This window comes from Desmodus rotundus, chromosome 4 (genome assembly GCF_022682495.2).
Source record: "Desmodus rotundus isolate HL8 chromosome 4, HLdesRot8A.1, whole genome shotgun sequence".
NCBI lineage: Eukaryota > Metazoa > Chordata > Mammalia > Chiroptera > Phyllostomidae > Desmodus > Desmodus rotundus.
Window position 1 is genome coordinate 86,935,148 of NC_071390.1, and position 16,440 is coordinate 86,951,587.

General features: G+C 38.9%; 1 pseudogene; it reads right to left on the minus strand.

Moving 5' to 3' along the window:
- Positions 1 to 14,578: 14,578 nt before the first annotated feature.
- On the minus strand, positions 14,579 to 15,495 carry LOC112317849 (large ribosomal subunit protein eL6 pseudogene; annotated as a pseudogene).
- Positions 15,496 to 16,440: the final 945 nt, after the last annotated feature.

A 16,440-nucleotide genomic window follows, 5' to 3' on the forward strand; every position in this document is an offset into this window, starting at 1 on the left:
GAAGAAGCAGAAAGCCTGAATAGACCGATATCAGCTAGTGAAATTGAAGCAGTAATTAGAATATTCCAGGCACATAGAAGAATTTTACCAAACATTTAGAGAAGAACTAACCCTGATTCTTCTCAAACTACTCCAAAAAAATCCAAGAAGAGGGAAGACTCCCAAACTCTTTTTATGAGGCCAGCATTATCCTAATTCCAAAACCAGATAAAGACACAACAAGGAAAGAAAACTATAGGCCAATATCACTGATGAACATAGATGCTAAAATCCCCAACCAAATATTGGCAATACAGATTCAGCAATACATTAAAAAGATCATACACCATGATCAAGTGGGATTCATCCCAGGGATGCAAGGATTGTACAATATATGCAATTCAATAAATGTAATACATCACATAAGCAATACAAAAGACAAAACCACAAGATCATATCAATATATGCTGAAAAAGCTTTTGATAAGGTATAGCACCCAACTATGATAAAAATACTCAGCAAAATGGGAACACACGTCAGCACAATAAAGGCCATATACGAGAAACCTACAGCCAATATCAAACTCAATAAGCAAAAACTAAAGACTTTCCCACTAAGATCAGGAACAACACAAGGGTGTCCACTCTCACCACTTCTATTCAACATGATATTGGAAGTTCTAGCCATAGCAATCAGACAATAAAAAGAAATAAAAGGTATCCAATAATACCTTTTGGATATAGGAGGAGGAAAGGAGGAAATACATTTGTCACTGTTTGTAGATGACATGTTAATGGACATAGAAAACCCTATAGATTCCATCAAAAAACTACTCGACCTAATAAATCAATTTGGCAAAATGGCAATACAAATTCAACATTCAGAAATTGAAGGCATTTTTGTGCACCAATAATGAAATATCAGACACAGAAATTAAGGAAAAAATCCCATTTAATATAGCAACAAGAAAAAGAAAATACTTAGCAATAAACTTAACCAAAGAGGTAAAAGACCTTTACTCAGAAAACTACACAAAACTGAAGAAAGAAATTAAGCAAGACACAAATAAATGGAAGCATATACTGAGTTTATGAATTGGAAGAAATAGCATCATTAAAATTTCCATACTACCCAAAGTAATCTGTAGATTCAATGTGATCCCTATCAAAATACCAATGACATATTTCACAGATCTAGAACAAATATTTCAAAAATTTATATGGAATCATAAACAACCTCAAGTAGCCTCAGCAATTTTGTGAAAGAAGAGCAAAGTAGGAGGGATCACAATACCTGATATCAAACTGTATTACAAGGCCACTGTAATCAGAACAGTCTGGTACTGGCATGAGAACAGACACAGAGACCAATGGAACAGAACAGAGAGTCCAGAAATAAACCCATGTCAATACAGTCAGTTAACATTTGATAAAGGGGGAAGGAACATAAAATGAAGTAAAAATAGCCTCTTCAATAAACGGTGTTGGGGGATCTGGACAAGTACATGCAAATAAAAATGAAACTTGATCACCAACTTACATCACACATAAAAATAAACTCAAGATGGGTAAAAGACTTAAATATAAGTCATGATATCATAAAAGTCCTACAGGAGAACATAGGCAGGAAAATTTCAGAAATCCCACACAGCAATATTTTCACCAATACATCTTCGAGAGCAAGGGATATAAAGGAAAGAATAAACAAATGGGACTACTTCAAACTAAAAATCTTCTGCATGGCTAAAGAACATATCAGCAAAATTGAAAGGGAACCAGCCATACGGAACACATATTTGCCAATAATAGCTCAAACAAGGTTTTGGTGTCCAAAATATAAAAAGAACTCAAATGACTCCACCCCAGGAAGACAAGCAATCCAATTAAAAAATGGACAACGGACCTGAACAGACACTTCTCCACAGAGGACATAGAGAGGGCTCAGAGACATATGAAAAGATGCTCAACATCATCAGCCTTTAGAGAGATGCAAATTAAAACCACAATGAGATACCACTTCACATCTGTCAGAATGGTCATCATTAATAAATCAACAAACAAGTGCTGGTCACGACGTGGAGAAAAGGGAACCTTGTACAATATTGGTGGGAATGCAGACTGGCGCAGCCACTGTGGAAAACAGTATGGAATTTCCTCAAAACCTAAAGATGGAACTGCCTTCAATCCAGTGGTCCCACTGCTGGGACTATGGCCTAAGAATCCTCCACCAATTCAAAAGAACCTATGTACCCCAATGTTCATAGCAGCACAATCTACAATAGCCAAGTGCTGGAAACAGCCTAAGTGCCCATCAGTAAATGAGTGGATAAAAAATTATGGTCCATTTACACAATGGAATACTATGCAGCAGAAGGAAAGAACTCTTACCCTTTATGGCAGTATGGATGGAACTGGAGAGCATTATGCTAGGTGAAATAAGCCACATGGTAAAAGACAAATATCATATGATCTCACCTATAAGTGGAACCTAATGGACAAAATAAAGAAATTAGCAAAACAGAACCAGAGACTTGGAAATAAAGAACAAACTGACAGTGACCAGAGGGGAGAGGAGTAACGGGGGAAAGGAGGGAAAGAGACAAGCAACGGAACATGAATAGAGGACTCATGGGCACAGATAATGGGGTGACTAACTGTGGGAGTGGGGGGAGATGGGGTAGGGGTAAGCAATGGGGAAAATGTGGGACAACTGTAACCACAACAATAAAAATAAAAGAAATAATATTGTTTCAAGCCAAAACGTAAAAAATATATTCTAAAAGAAATCTCCAAGATTTTATTGCCTATATTTTCTTCTAGGAATTTTGTGGTATCAAGTCTTATATTTAAGTATTTAATCTATTTTTAGTTTATTCTTATGTTTGGTATAAGGTGGTACAGTTGTTTTTTTTTTTTTTTTGCATGTATCTGTCCAATTTTCACAACGTCATTTATTGAATTGACTGTCTTTGCCCCATTGTATTTTTTTGCCTCTTTTGCAAATATTAATTAACCACATAGTTGTGAGTTTATTTCTTGGATCTCTATTCTGTTCCATTAATCTACATGTCTGCCATTATGCCAGTACCATATTGTTTTGATTACTGTGGCTAGTAGCGGGTAGCACGATTCCTCCAACTTTACTCTTTTTTCTCAAGATTGCTGTGGCTATTTAGATGTCTTCACAGTTCCCTATAAAACTTTGGAATATTTGATCTAGTTCTGTGACATACACATTGGTATCTTGATAGGAAGTGTATTGACTATATAGGTGGCTTTGTGTTGTATGGACATCTTGATGATGTCAGTTCTTCCTTTCCATGAGCATAGTATACGCTTCGATTTGCTTGCATCTTCTTCAATTTCTTTCTTCAGTATCTTATAATTTTACAAATACAGGTCTTTTACCTCCTTGGGGAATTTATTCCTTGGTATGTTTTGATGCAATTGTGAGACTGTTTTCTTAGTTTCCCTTTCTAATAGTTCGTTACTGGTATATAAAAAGACAATCGCTTTCTGGAGATTTACTTCAATCCTTCTACTTTACTGAATGTACTTATCAGTTCCAGTATGTTTTGGTGGACTCAGTAGGGTTCTCTGCATACAATATCGTGTCATCAGCAAATAATGGCAGTTTTACTTCTTTCTTTCCAACACGGATGCCTTTTATTTCTTCTTCTTGTCTTCCACTGTTGTGACAAGGGCTTTCAATACTATGTTGAATAAGAGAGGTGAAAGTGGACATCCCTGTCTTATTCCTGATTTTAAGGGAAATGCTTTTAGTTTTTGCCCATTGAGTATGATGTTGGCTGTGCGTTTGTCTTATGTTGCCTATCTATGTGAGATGTGTTTGTTCTCTCTTTTTCCACTTTGCTAAGAACTTTTTATCATAAATGGGTGCTGGAATTTGTCAAGAGATTTTCCTGCATCTATTGATATGATCATACAATTTTTCTCCTTCACTCTGTTCATGTGGTGTATCACATTATGGTGATTTGCAGATATCATACCAACATTGTATCCCAGGAATAAATCCTACATATCTACCATAATGGTATATATGGTATATGAACTTTTTAATGTGTTGCTGGATTTGGTTTGCTAATATTTTGTTGAGAATTTTTGTATCTATGTTCATCAGTGACATTGGCCCATAATTTTCTTTCTTTGTAGTGTCTATAGCTGGTTTTGGAATTAGCATAATGCTGGCCTCATATAATGAGCTTGTGAGTCTTCCCTCCTCTTGAATTTTTTGGAGTAGTTTGAGAAAATACATGCTAGTTCTTTTTTGAATACTTGGTAAAATTCACTAGTGAAGCCATTTGGTCCAGTACTTTTGTTTGTTGGAAGTTGTTTGTTTGGGGTTTTATTATTATTATTATTACTGGTTCAATTTCGTTAGTTTTAATCAGTTCAGATTTTTTGTTTTTTCTTGATTCAGTTTTGGAAATTTGTATATTTCTCCATTCCTTTACTTGTATTTTGTGTGTATGTTTTTTTCTGATGTGTGTTTCTTGCAGACAGCCTATATATGGGTCATGTTTTGTTTTCCAATAAACTACCCTATGTCTTTTGGCTATAAAATTTAAGCCATTTACATTTAAAGTGATTATTAATAAGTACATATTTATCATTATTTTATTCTTTATGACCATGATCCTCTTTTTATTGTTTATTCTTCTCAAAAAGACCCTTTAACATTTCTTGTAATATTGTTTTGGTGGTAATGAACTACTTTAGTTTTTTTTCTTATCTGAGAAGTTCTTTATTTTTCTTTGAATTTTAAATGATAGCCTTGCTTGGTAAAGTAGTCTTGGTCATAGGGCCTTCCTTTCCACACCTTTGAATATTTCATGCCAGTCCCTTCTGGCCCATAATGCTTTTTGTTGATAGTCTTGTAGTACTTATGGCTGATTCTTTTTTATGGTTTCTATGCCTTTTTATGCTACTATCTCTATTTATGTTCTCACCGATTTCATCCATTCTTCCCCTAAGTTTCCTGAGTATCCTTATAAGCATTGATTTGAACTCTATAGCTGGTAGATTATTTGTATACATTTTATTTATCTCTTCTACTGAAGATTTCTCCTGTTCTTTCATGAGGGGCCTATTTCTTTGTCTCCTCATTTTGACCTCCTCCTTGTGTTTGCTTCTGTGTATTAGGTAGAGCTGCTATGTTGCCAAGTCTTGGTAGGGTGGCCTTAGTGGTAGGTGTCCTGTGGGCCCCAGGGTGCAGTATCCTTGACCACCTGGGATGATGCTGCAGGAATGTTTATTGTGTAGGTTATGGGAGCCCTCTTATTGTAACTGGCTCTTGACTGTTGTTGACCTGTTCCTACATGAGGTTGACCTTTAGGCTGGCTGACTGTGAGATTTAACCCCGATCATAAAGTACAAGCTGCTATGTAGGTGTCAACCATGCAAAGCATAATTTGCCTCAGCAGGGTCTGTAGCCCATTGAGATGTCCCTTTGGATCTGTTGTTCCTGAAGTTCACCACTGGGTGTGTTGTTTCTGGGCCTCTTAGGAGGGGTTCTTGTGCAGCTAGATGTCGGACACTGCCTATGACTTGCCCTGGGGAAACTGTTTGGAGCTACAAAGTTTTGGGTTTCCATTGCTGGGACCAGGTGTGCATGGGAAGGACAAAGCTGCACATCAAGTTCAGTTTTTATTACACACAGTCCAGGTACAGGTTAGCAAAAGGGCCACGGTCCCAGACATCTGCCTCCACCTGCTTTTACCTGCCTCCGCCTACTGATGCGGATACCAGCAAGCAGTGTCTGTGGCGCTGTGGCTGAGATGAGACAAATTCACATGGACTACTGAGTCCTATGGAGGAAAAGGGATGGCAGGACCACTCTCTTAAGGGGAGAGCATGCTGACCCTTGCCTTGACAGGCTTTTATTGTCTTAATTTGCATAGGAATACAGGGTGTATATGGAAAGCCCATCAATCATTGTCAGGCAGTAATAATCAAATAGATAACATTCAAAGAACTCTGAGGGCTTATTTGGAGTCAGGTCTGATAGCTAAAGGACCATAAAACTTTGGGGAAACAAACTGATTTCATGCTTGGACCCTTATCATTTAAGCTGAGGGTATAAACAAAGCAGGTTTCACAGGATTTTATGCATTCTTTCTTAGGCCTGATTGCCTCAGGGAACCCACCATTTCCAGCACAGGGCCACACCCACCTCCAGCATTGTTTCAGGCTTAAGGCATTGTTTCAGGCTTAAATCCGGTAGGGGAAGTAAGGCAGCCAAGAGATTAGGAGACTTCTTGCTGAGGACTGAGGACTCAGGCTATGTCAAAGCCAAGGGGTGAGGGTCCTTCACTCCCTTTTTCTATAGTCCCCCAAATCCTTCCCTGAGGGCCCCTTCATGGCTGTGTCTGTCTTAGGTCATCCCTCCTTTGAGGAATCTTACCTGTCATTGGATAACTAGTCATCCGGCTGGGGCCAATCAGGGTGAAGTGAAGGTGGGCAGGGGCAGCACCCCTGCCAGGGAAGGTAAACTTTGTCTCCTAAGTGGCTTCTGGTCCCAAGGTCTTTTTACTCAGCCTTAGCCACAGAGGATTACAGCTTCTGAACCCAGGCAGGGCATTTCCCAACAGCCTACCACATGCCTATTAGGCTCAGTCACTGCGAGAGTCTCTAGTGGTACTCAAATTGTATGAGTCAGGTTTTCAGTGAAGCACCAAGTTCACATTTGGTGTCACTGCTGGGTCTTAGGCCACTCAGCAAAAGTGCAGGGGTACACCATGACTAGCAGCCATCTGTCAAATGCCTACAGACCTTAGTGGTAGGGCAGGATCTCAAGGAGTCATCATGCTGAGGCCAGCAGAGTTTATTAGGCTCAAACAGACCAAGAGTTGGCCATGTGAACGGAGAGCTGTACACCAGTCAGGCCTGTGAGGGCAAAATTTCTCCACTCCTTGAGCCACACAACTCCATCTGTCCAGATTCTGCCTTGACCTACTAGAGAGTCTGAGCTTGGCAGCGTGGTGTCACTGGGAATCTAGAGGGTGCTTATCAGGCTCATGGGAGGATGGGGGAAATGGTCCCCACTCCAGAGCCACAAAATTGTCACTGACCCCTCCTTAGTTTGTCTGGACTCTAGACCCCAAACTGAGGCGGCTGACTCCTCCACAGGGCATGAGCACTACAGTGTAGGGTAAAAGGAATCCCATAGAGTGTAGCTATTGCAATCCCCCAGGCAGATGCTAAAGGAGGCGGGTGCTCTAGCCAAGAAAGATGGTATCTGTGGTGTGGGTGAGGGACTCTTGTGACTGTCTCTTCAGTTCTCTACCAGAAGCCACAAACCCAAGTCTCTCCTTGCACGACTCTAGTCCACTGTGCCCTCCCTCTGCCAGAGCTCAGGTTAGTGGCTGCAAATGAGATTTTTCACACTAAGCCTTTACGCAGTCACTCAGTTATCTAGTAGACTGCCTCTCCCTGGCGGACAGAATTTCTGCTGATTTTCGCAGCCAGATATTATACGAGCACCTCTTCCTGGCTCTGGTGCTTTGGGCTGGGGTGGCAGCCATGGAGCTGAAGCCCCTTACTCCTCAAAAGGAACCTTTGTGGCTGAGATATCCCTATGGATTTTCAGCTGCCTCCAGTGAGAGTGGGACCAGCCCTTTTTGCAACGCCACTCTTTATACCAGTCTCAACATGGCTTCTTCTGCAAATCCTTGATTATAAGCCTTCTCATCTTCAGTTGTCTATTCAGATTGATTGAAGGAGGTGAGTGTAACTTCCTCCTACTCTGCCACCATCTCGGATCTCCTCCCACAAACACTGAGAGAATAAATAATTAGTTGTCTAGATGAAGGAATAAATGATATTTTATATGCCCCCACAACAAAATAAAACAACTCTTTCTGAAAGAGAGGTTGTGTGGAGATGGTGGAGGGAGTGGAAATATTTAGGAGTGATAAAATATCCCTCAAATTGCTTTATAGTTAGGTACTTCCTCAGTTTACTCATAAATCTTAACCTGGTTGAAAAAACAGTATAGAAAAAATATGTGTATATTTTCTAATATATTGTCTAAAATATATACTAATTGTAGGATCACTGAATTAATTACTTGATTTAATGATTCAAACCTTTTTTAGTCCAATGGGAATTAAAGCCTCAAATGGTGTCTAATGGACCCAGAAATTTATAATAATGACTAAAAAGGTGATATATATTTCACAAAGACATTACTTTATTAATTCTCTTGTATTAAAAAGACTTGAATCTGAGAAACTAAGAATAAGGAAGCTCAGAGGAACAAAATGAAGAAGTAGGAAATAGATTAACTCTCCACTGATGAAACAGATGATCCCTTTCAGAGTAAAGCTCTCTTCACTACACTTAATTCATAATTTGAACTGATTTTCATGAGTTTAATGAGAGCACAGATATAATGTTAGAAGAGAGCTAATACATTGTAAACAGGTGGCCTGATGTACATGGCTCTGAAACTGATTTATTTAAGAAAAATTCAAGTAAATATGTACAATACACTGTAGGGATTTTTTCATATAAAACTCTGTTTTATAATAGTATTAAAAATGACACACTTAATTAAAATTTATGTTACAGGGACTAGTTCTCTTAAGCTTAGATATAAAGTGCAGGCCAGGGATTGCAAAACTCAAATGCCCAGACTTATAAAATAGAAGTCTTTCATTTTAAATTTTCATTAAAGTTTAAGCCTAATGTGTTATAGCTATTATTTATATAATATTCTTGCTTTTGTACTTAACTCACATACCTTAACATAATTACTAAACATCTATAAACTGAAGTACCCCAAATATCCTGTGATATATATTGTCTAAGTGCACAATATTTATTCCAAAAGAAAGTGATGAAAATTCTGATTTTTTGGATAAGTACATTAAATTTTATAATGATTTCTAAGACAAAATCAAATGGTCCATTCAAAATATTGCTGTATTAATTATCCTTCACTCTTTGACAGCTTAGTGGCTTGAGACAATAGCCATTCATTATCTCACCGTAATGTAAGACGGAAGTCAGGGTAGCCTCAACCGAGATCTTTGCTCTTGTCTTGTGATACTGAAAGCAAGATGTGGGGATGGGCTCTTCTCTGCAGGATCTGCGAAGAATCTTCCTTCAGGCTCATTTAAATTGTTAAGCTGAATTTAGTCCTATTACTTAGAGGATCCTAATTGTCGTACTGATTGTCAGCCAAGGACCACTCTCAGCTCCTGGAGACCATTGCCCAGTCCTTACACATGATGCCCTCTAACTGCAAGCCAATAACAGCATGTCAATTCCAGCTTCCAATTTCTCAGACCTTCCTTTTTCCTACTAGCTGAAGAAAACTGCTTTCAGAGGACTCAGATAATTACATGAGGCCCATCAAATAATACAAAGTAATTTCTTTATTTTAAAGTAAATGAATCAGTCATTTAATGATATCTGCAAAGTCCTTTTCACCATGGTGTGTGACATATTCACAGCTATGAAATATCACCAGACTCACAGTTTTTAAATGTTAGGCTGGGTAATCTTTGAGGACCATTTTTAGAGTTCCGTCTACCACACTCATTTGGAGGGGGGAAAACAATTTTTAGATATCTGCTAATAAAATAGACAATATCTACAGGTTTTTCTTCTAACTTTAAGAAATATTTTCCTTTAGATTCAATAGTCAGTTTTAACAAATACTTTTTAGGTTATTTGTCCTGGTAAGAGAATAACTTCAAAAGACTATTCAGATAAATCAATAGCTCATGGGTCTGAAAATGATAAGCATAACAAAGATAACAGTAGCAAAGCAATAATGTGCAAATTGTTGAGCCAGAAAAGTAAGATTACCTTTCCCATATAGATTAGGGAATACCTCCAAAAACAGACGATGCTCTGTTTCTGGGCATCAGAGAAATCAAGGAGCCCACCACAGTGTCGGGTCTCTGCATGGAGATTTGCTGTACATGAAGATTCCTAATAGATCGCATCCATGGGAGTGTATCAGATCATGTCTCTAGCAATTCAGTTGTAAACAAATACTTACTGTTGTATCTTTAATAAGCCTCTAAGAGACATGCTAGTTAAGTCTGCACAGTTATATTTACTTTTTTAATGGGTCAAGTCTTCCTGTGTATTTCAGATTTTAATGGAGACAGTATGTATGAAAAAGGGTTCTGTAATAAATCTGACAGGTCCATTGACTGCAAATAACCTCAAGGGTGATTTGATCATAAATTCTTAACTAGGCAGCTCGTCCTATGCATCTAGATGAAGGGGTATATGATCCAACCTTACTTAAAGGAGATATTCTGCATTATTGTCAAGAACGTATTAACTAGCTTAAAAATTGATAAATTAGTAACTGATTCATTTCCTAGCACACACTTGGGAGACAAAGACTTCAAAGACCATGGCTTACAACCAGGTTTTTGTCTACTGAAAGACACAACAAATAAAAGACTATCCAACTTCGTTGGAAGGGACTTCATCAAGCATTACTAACTAATCTATAAGCAGCAATTAAACTTAAAGGGGTTAAACTCATGGACTCACATTTGTCACCTAAAAAAGGCACCTCACCACAAATTGCCATCTGTGTCTGACACCTGCCTCTGCTTACCATGGACATCAAAGATTTTTCAAGGACAAGAAGCTGCTGAGATCACAGGTAGACAGTAAGGCCTGCATACCTGTGGATTCTGTTAAATCCAGTAACTGTTTTGTTTAACTTAACTATTTGATAACAATATTACTCATAATAGTTATATTTGTTCTTTGGGTTTTCCTACATAGTCCAACTTCTTATGATCACTGATGATATATAACTTGCAATCCTCTTTTTATTGCTCATGTAAATATTATACGAGTTGCAAAATACAGAAATATGAGATAGAAGACAAAACCCAAATCACGATTATTCACAGGACAGAAATAATCCAGAGTGTTTTTCACAATGAAAGCCATGAGAACTGACTGGTTTCCATTTATTATACTTGCCCTTCCCTTTTGGGAAAATTTGACTTTAATTCACATTCATGGTTACAGTATTGCCCCATCTCCAATCGTTAACCATCTCAATAAGACAACATCAATACTAAGAGGTCTCAAGAATGAGCCTTCCTAGCACTCTGAGACCGCTTTATCCAACCAAAAGGTTAATCATCAATGCATCCTTCAGATTGATTTATGGCCAAACTGAGGAATTGTGAAAGAAAAAGTAGTATGAAGAAAAGAGATAAATGTATCTGAAAGTAACCTCACAGGGAGATCTGATCATGAATTCCTAACTGGGCAGGTTATGGTGGGTATTCTCACTCCAGGCATATAACTTTTTTAGTAAAAGGCTTATCGTTGCCTTAAGCAAACTCCATCCATTGTTCTCATGCATCTGGGTAAACACATCTTTGAGATGCCAGAGCAATTCTCTTTTACAGACCCCTTGGATGGGTAAACACTCTCAACATAATCTTAACTACCCAGTCCCTGCCTTGCTTTCTCCCACTTTCATTAATCTTCCTTACATTTCCTTTTGCATTCCAAATGCACAAAAGAAACTGCAGACTCTCATTCTGGGAAGTATTCTACTCAGTCTCTTGAGATCTTGCTTCTAGGCATGTCCTCACTTTGGTTCGAATAAACTCTAATAAATTCTTAAAATTTTTTCTATGAGTTTGGATGTTTTTACATCAACAACAGTATCTTCCTTCTGATATTTAGATGCTTCATTAACCTGAACAAAGTATCTAACAAAACCTCATAGCTAATAGGGTAGAAATAGTGGTGGTGAAAAGATGTTATAATAGAGAAATCATTTCTATGAATGCAGGCAGTTAAGGTGAACAAGACTATCTAAACTAATATGAAATGAATCTTTTAAACCAATATAATACACTCTGTCAGTGTTTTTAATGGCTAGTCACATCTTAATACTATATGAATCATGATTTCAGGGACAATGTACATAAAAAGGCAAATATTAGAGTCAAATTAATTCAAATTTTTAGTTTGGCTCAATTTGATACCATATATTTTTTTTCTTTCATATAAAGGATTTTATTTTTTTTCTTTTCAAACTATTTTTATTTATTTTTTAAAATATATTTTATCAATTATGCTATGATGGTTGTTCCATTTTTCTCCCTTTGCCCTCCTCCACCAGGTATCTCCATTCCCTCCAGCAATTCCACCTTTAGTTCATGTGCATGGGTCATGTATATAAGTTCTTTGGCTACTCCATTTCCTGTACTGTTCTGAACCTCTCCCTGTCTATTTTGTATCTACTAATTTATATTTCTTAATCCCTGCACCTTTTCCCCATTCTCCCCCTTCCCCCACCCAGCTGATAACCCTCCAAATGATAGCACCTTTTTTATAGCTACAATTTTTCTGTTTTCCAGTTTGAATTCTCCTTGTAATAAAAATAATATTGGAAGCTCTCAACCATGTTCACCTGGAAGGATCTAAAGGTAAACTGTGCTAAGAAGATGCCCACCCATTGCATGCAGCAGAAATACCATGCGTCCTCTGTGGTAGCTCCTCTGCGCGCTGCCAGTTCTGGAGAAGACCTTCCCCAAACAGTGGGGATGGAGTCCAGGTGTTGCCAAATGGACCTGTGGTGGGGAGTGGGGCCCAGATACTGTTACTGAAAGAAGACCCTCCCCCAGGGTCTCTTTGTCACTGTGGGTTGTTTGCCTACTGCCCTTAGGAATTGTGGTTCTCATTGCCAGAGTTTGGTAAAAAGGAAAGGAACTATTTATTTAAAAGTTATACAGGTTTAGAGTAATGGCAAAATCTCACCATTAAAATCCTAAAGTCCCTTAAAACATCCACAGACACACACAGTCCTTCCTTGCTCCATTTGCCCAGTCAGGCCAGTTTCAGAACATGCCAGTCAGAAGTACCATCCTCTAGAAGAAAAAGAACAGAGTCTGAAGCTCAGAAATCCCAGTTCCTCCCAGTCATCCGTGCTTGGCTGGGCAGGTTTTCCACAGTCCCCAACACCATCAGCTGTGTTGCTGCCGTGATCTCCAATTCTCCAAAATCATGTGGAACCTCCTCATAGCCCACCAGGGAGAGTCCTTTCACCCCTGTCCTTCCCCGCAATGTCTCGCATTGTCCTCTCTCATTGTCCTGCATTGTCCCCTGTCCCTAGTCCTGCGTTGTCCTCTCTCCCTAGTCTTGCATTGTCCCTCTCATCCCTCTGCCACTCACCTTTAGTTTAAATCCCAGCCTGGAACCTTCTCCTTAATCCCATTTCTGACTCCTCCCACAGCTGGCCACACCTGCCAGCACTCCCGCAGTTTTCAGCCTTTCTGGGCTGCCAAAGTAAGTCCAGGCAGGTGTGGACCTGCGGTGTGGAGCAAACTATCTCCAAGCTTTCACACAGGCACTGTAACCAGGAGGAGCTGCCTCCCAATTACAGCATGGGTCCAAGTTATGCATATCTTCTGGCTCCATTTGGGCTGAAAGACTATTCTGCTGTTATTGAGATACAAAATAGCCATTTTTGCACATCAGGTATGAAGCTGGCCTGCATAATATTGCTCAATGGCCCTGCTCCATGTGTCCCATCCCCCAGCCAGGCCTATTATGTTATATTTTGGAACACCCCAAATTCTGGACCCAGTCACATATGTATTTGATTCAAAATATCTCTGAAGCAATCACAGGAGGCAGCATCACTTCCATGGGAAACTAGAGATTTTGGGGGGACCAGAAGAGCAAAGACTATGAGGCCCACAGTACTCAGATTTATCCTTTGACTGATTCACCTCCAGGAAGCAGAGAGAGGGACCTGAACCAGCCTGAATTCCACACAGGACTTTAACAGAGTGCAAAGCACAGAATAAACATACTAAGATTAGGAATTGATGACCAGGTCCTCTTTCAACAGAATAAACTAAGGTAATGTGTAATAATAATATGCCCACATTCAATAAAAATGAAAATTCTTAGAGAAAGAGTTACTAGACATCATTAGGAATATGATTACTTGTGAGGGATGATAGGTATAAACTTATTTACTTGAAGTTACTATTTAAAAAACAATTAAAATCATGTATCTGACTAGAATGTTAAATAAATATGAAATATAAAATTTTTATCATTGTGATTTTTATAACAGGAAAAATGAAAATTTCTCTGTATTGTTATTTAAATTCATCATAATTGTGATGTTTACGATGTTCAAAACTTACAAAGTTTTCTTAAGTAGTTGAATGAGCAAAGCATTTTCTGACTTGGGATTTCTCTGTCTTAAGTGTGTTGGCCTACATCACTCCGTGTCTGTTAACGGTGAGATCAGCCCTTTGTTGAAATGCCGCGTTTATATGTGAAGGGTCATCCAACAACAAGGCTGAAAGCGCCAAGGAAGCTCGCACGCCTCCACCCTGCTGTGTCTGCTGCTTCTGAGATGTTGAAACATGAATGACATTTAACCTGCAAGGAAGCGTTAATGATCCAACGATGTTTTAAAGGGATTATAAATGGCAGTCTGTGGTAAAACCTTTTATTAGTTTCCATGTTTTAGATTCCCTGCGATCTGCAAATGTTTTTAGTAGCTCGGGTATCATATTAGTTACAAAGGCAAAAATCTTTTTTTTTTTTAACAGATCAGTTATGTAATTAGGTTTTTCAAAAGAAATTTAGAACTTCATTTTGTGAGGATAAAGGCCATTTGTGAGAGCATACACAGAGCGGAGGTAGCCCTGGAGCTGGGGAATAGCTTTGATTTTTAGCAGAATTTGCGAGTCCAGGGCTTTCTGATCAACCTTGCGTTGCTCTGTAATCTCCTATTTCTCTTTCTCGGTGTCAAAGATCTCTCCCTCCTGGTGTCTGGGCTTGGGCAGCTTCTTCTTGAAGTGAGCGTCAGTGAGATGCTTGGGGATTTTCACACCCCTGATATCAATTTTGATGGAGGTGGCGATGACAAATTTCTGGTGTGTTCTACGCAGAGGGACTCGATTAAAGGCCAGAGGTCCAGTCACAAGCAGCAAGCCACTGCTCAGCTGCTTCAGGAAAATCACTCTCTTGCCCCTGTGGCGCCCAGTGAGGACGATCAGAATGGTCCCGGGAGTGATGCTGGCCCGCAGTTTCCTCACGTGCTGACTGAAGGGTTTCTTGCCGTGGCTCAACAGCTTTCTAGGCACGTCTTCAGTAGGATAGTATGTAGGCATTTTGCGAAGCTTAACCACTTGGGTACCACCATTCTTGTCGCCACCAACTGGTTTAGTGACAGTAGCCATAACTTTCTCCTTCTTTTTCTTTTCAATCCTGGATTTAGCTGCGGAGTATTTCCTCTTGTACATGGCTTTTCGGGAATACATAGCTGACCGCGAGTACCTGCCAATTGCTCCGACTAGGACAGGGTTTCGGCTGCAGTGGGCTTCCCCTTCTTAGGTGTCTTGGCCTTGAGGTGACCCTTCTTAACCTTGCCACCAGCATCAGCCTTCTTGGCTTGGGGTTTCTTCTCCTTAGCATCCGGCTTCTCAGTTTTTTCACCCGCCATCTTGCAAGATGGGAAAAAGAACTAAAAAACCCAAAGGCAAAAATCTTTTAAGGTGACTGATTGACTTTCAGATCACAGATAAATGGTTTCATTGTTAACTTTTTTTTATAAGTTAAGGTTATATTTTATTTTAGACTAGTCAGCTGGTTAGCATTAAATTTTTTGACTTATGAAATATTTGACTTAAAATAGTTTGATAATTTTCCGATATGAAAAGCTACTTTACATATAAAACAATCGAGTCTACTGTGACATAGAAATTGGGAAGAATCTTTCTGAGATGTGAAAACCTGTCTGCTTGCTAAAGCTTCTCACAGCACAGGACAGGGAGGCAATGGGAGGGCAGGGAGGCCTAACACGCCAAAAGGCCAAGCTCTGAATTGAACCACTAATGAGAAAACACTCTCATTACTCAGTTTGGATAATAATTTGTAATGGATCTTTGGCCATATATTTATTCATATATTTATCCAAAAATATGCAAGGCCATATGGTAAACATTTCTGCCTCAGAGAAGATGAAGAATTTCTAGATGATGATGGGAAAAGGGACAAATGAATAAAGAAAGCAATGAGGTGTGGTTTGCTATAATAGAGAAAAAGCAAGTTTGGGGGATTACTAGTTGAAAAAGATGTTGCTAGAAGGAAAATTCACCTCTTTCTAGAGTTGTTAAGAAAACCCTCTATGAGGAGATGGTATTTAAGTTGGAACTTGAAGTGTGGGAAGAATAGAAAATAGCTTTTTAAAAGTTTTTTAAAAAGAGAACAGTGCATGTGTGAAGAGTTTAAGTCATGAAAAAGTGTTGCTTTGAGGAAATAAAAGAGTACTGGGCCTAGAATTTCAGGACGGATGAGACCAGAGTACAAATATAAAGCAGGGCCTTTAAGGTAAGGAGTTTAGATATTAATCTGTGTGCAATGGGAAACATTGACAGTTTTCACCTTAGCATTTCCATATGAAATGGTA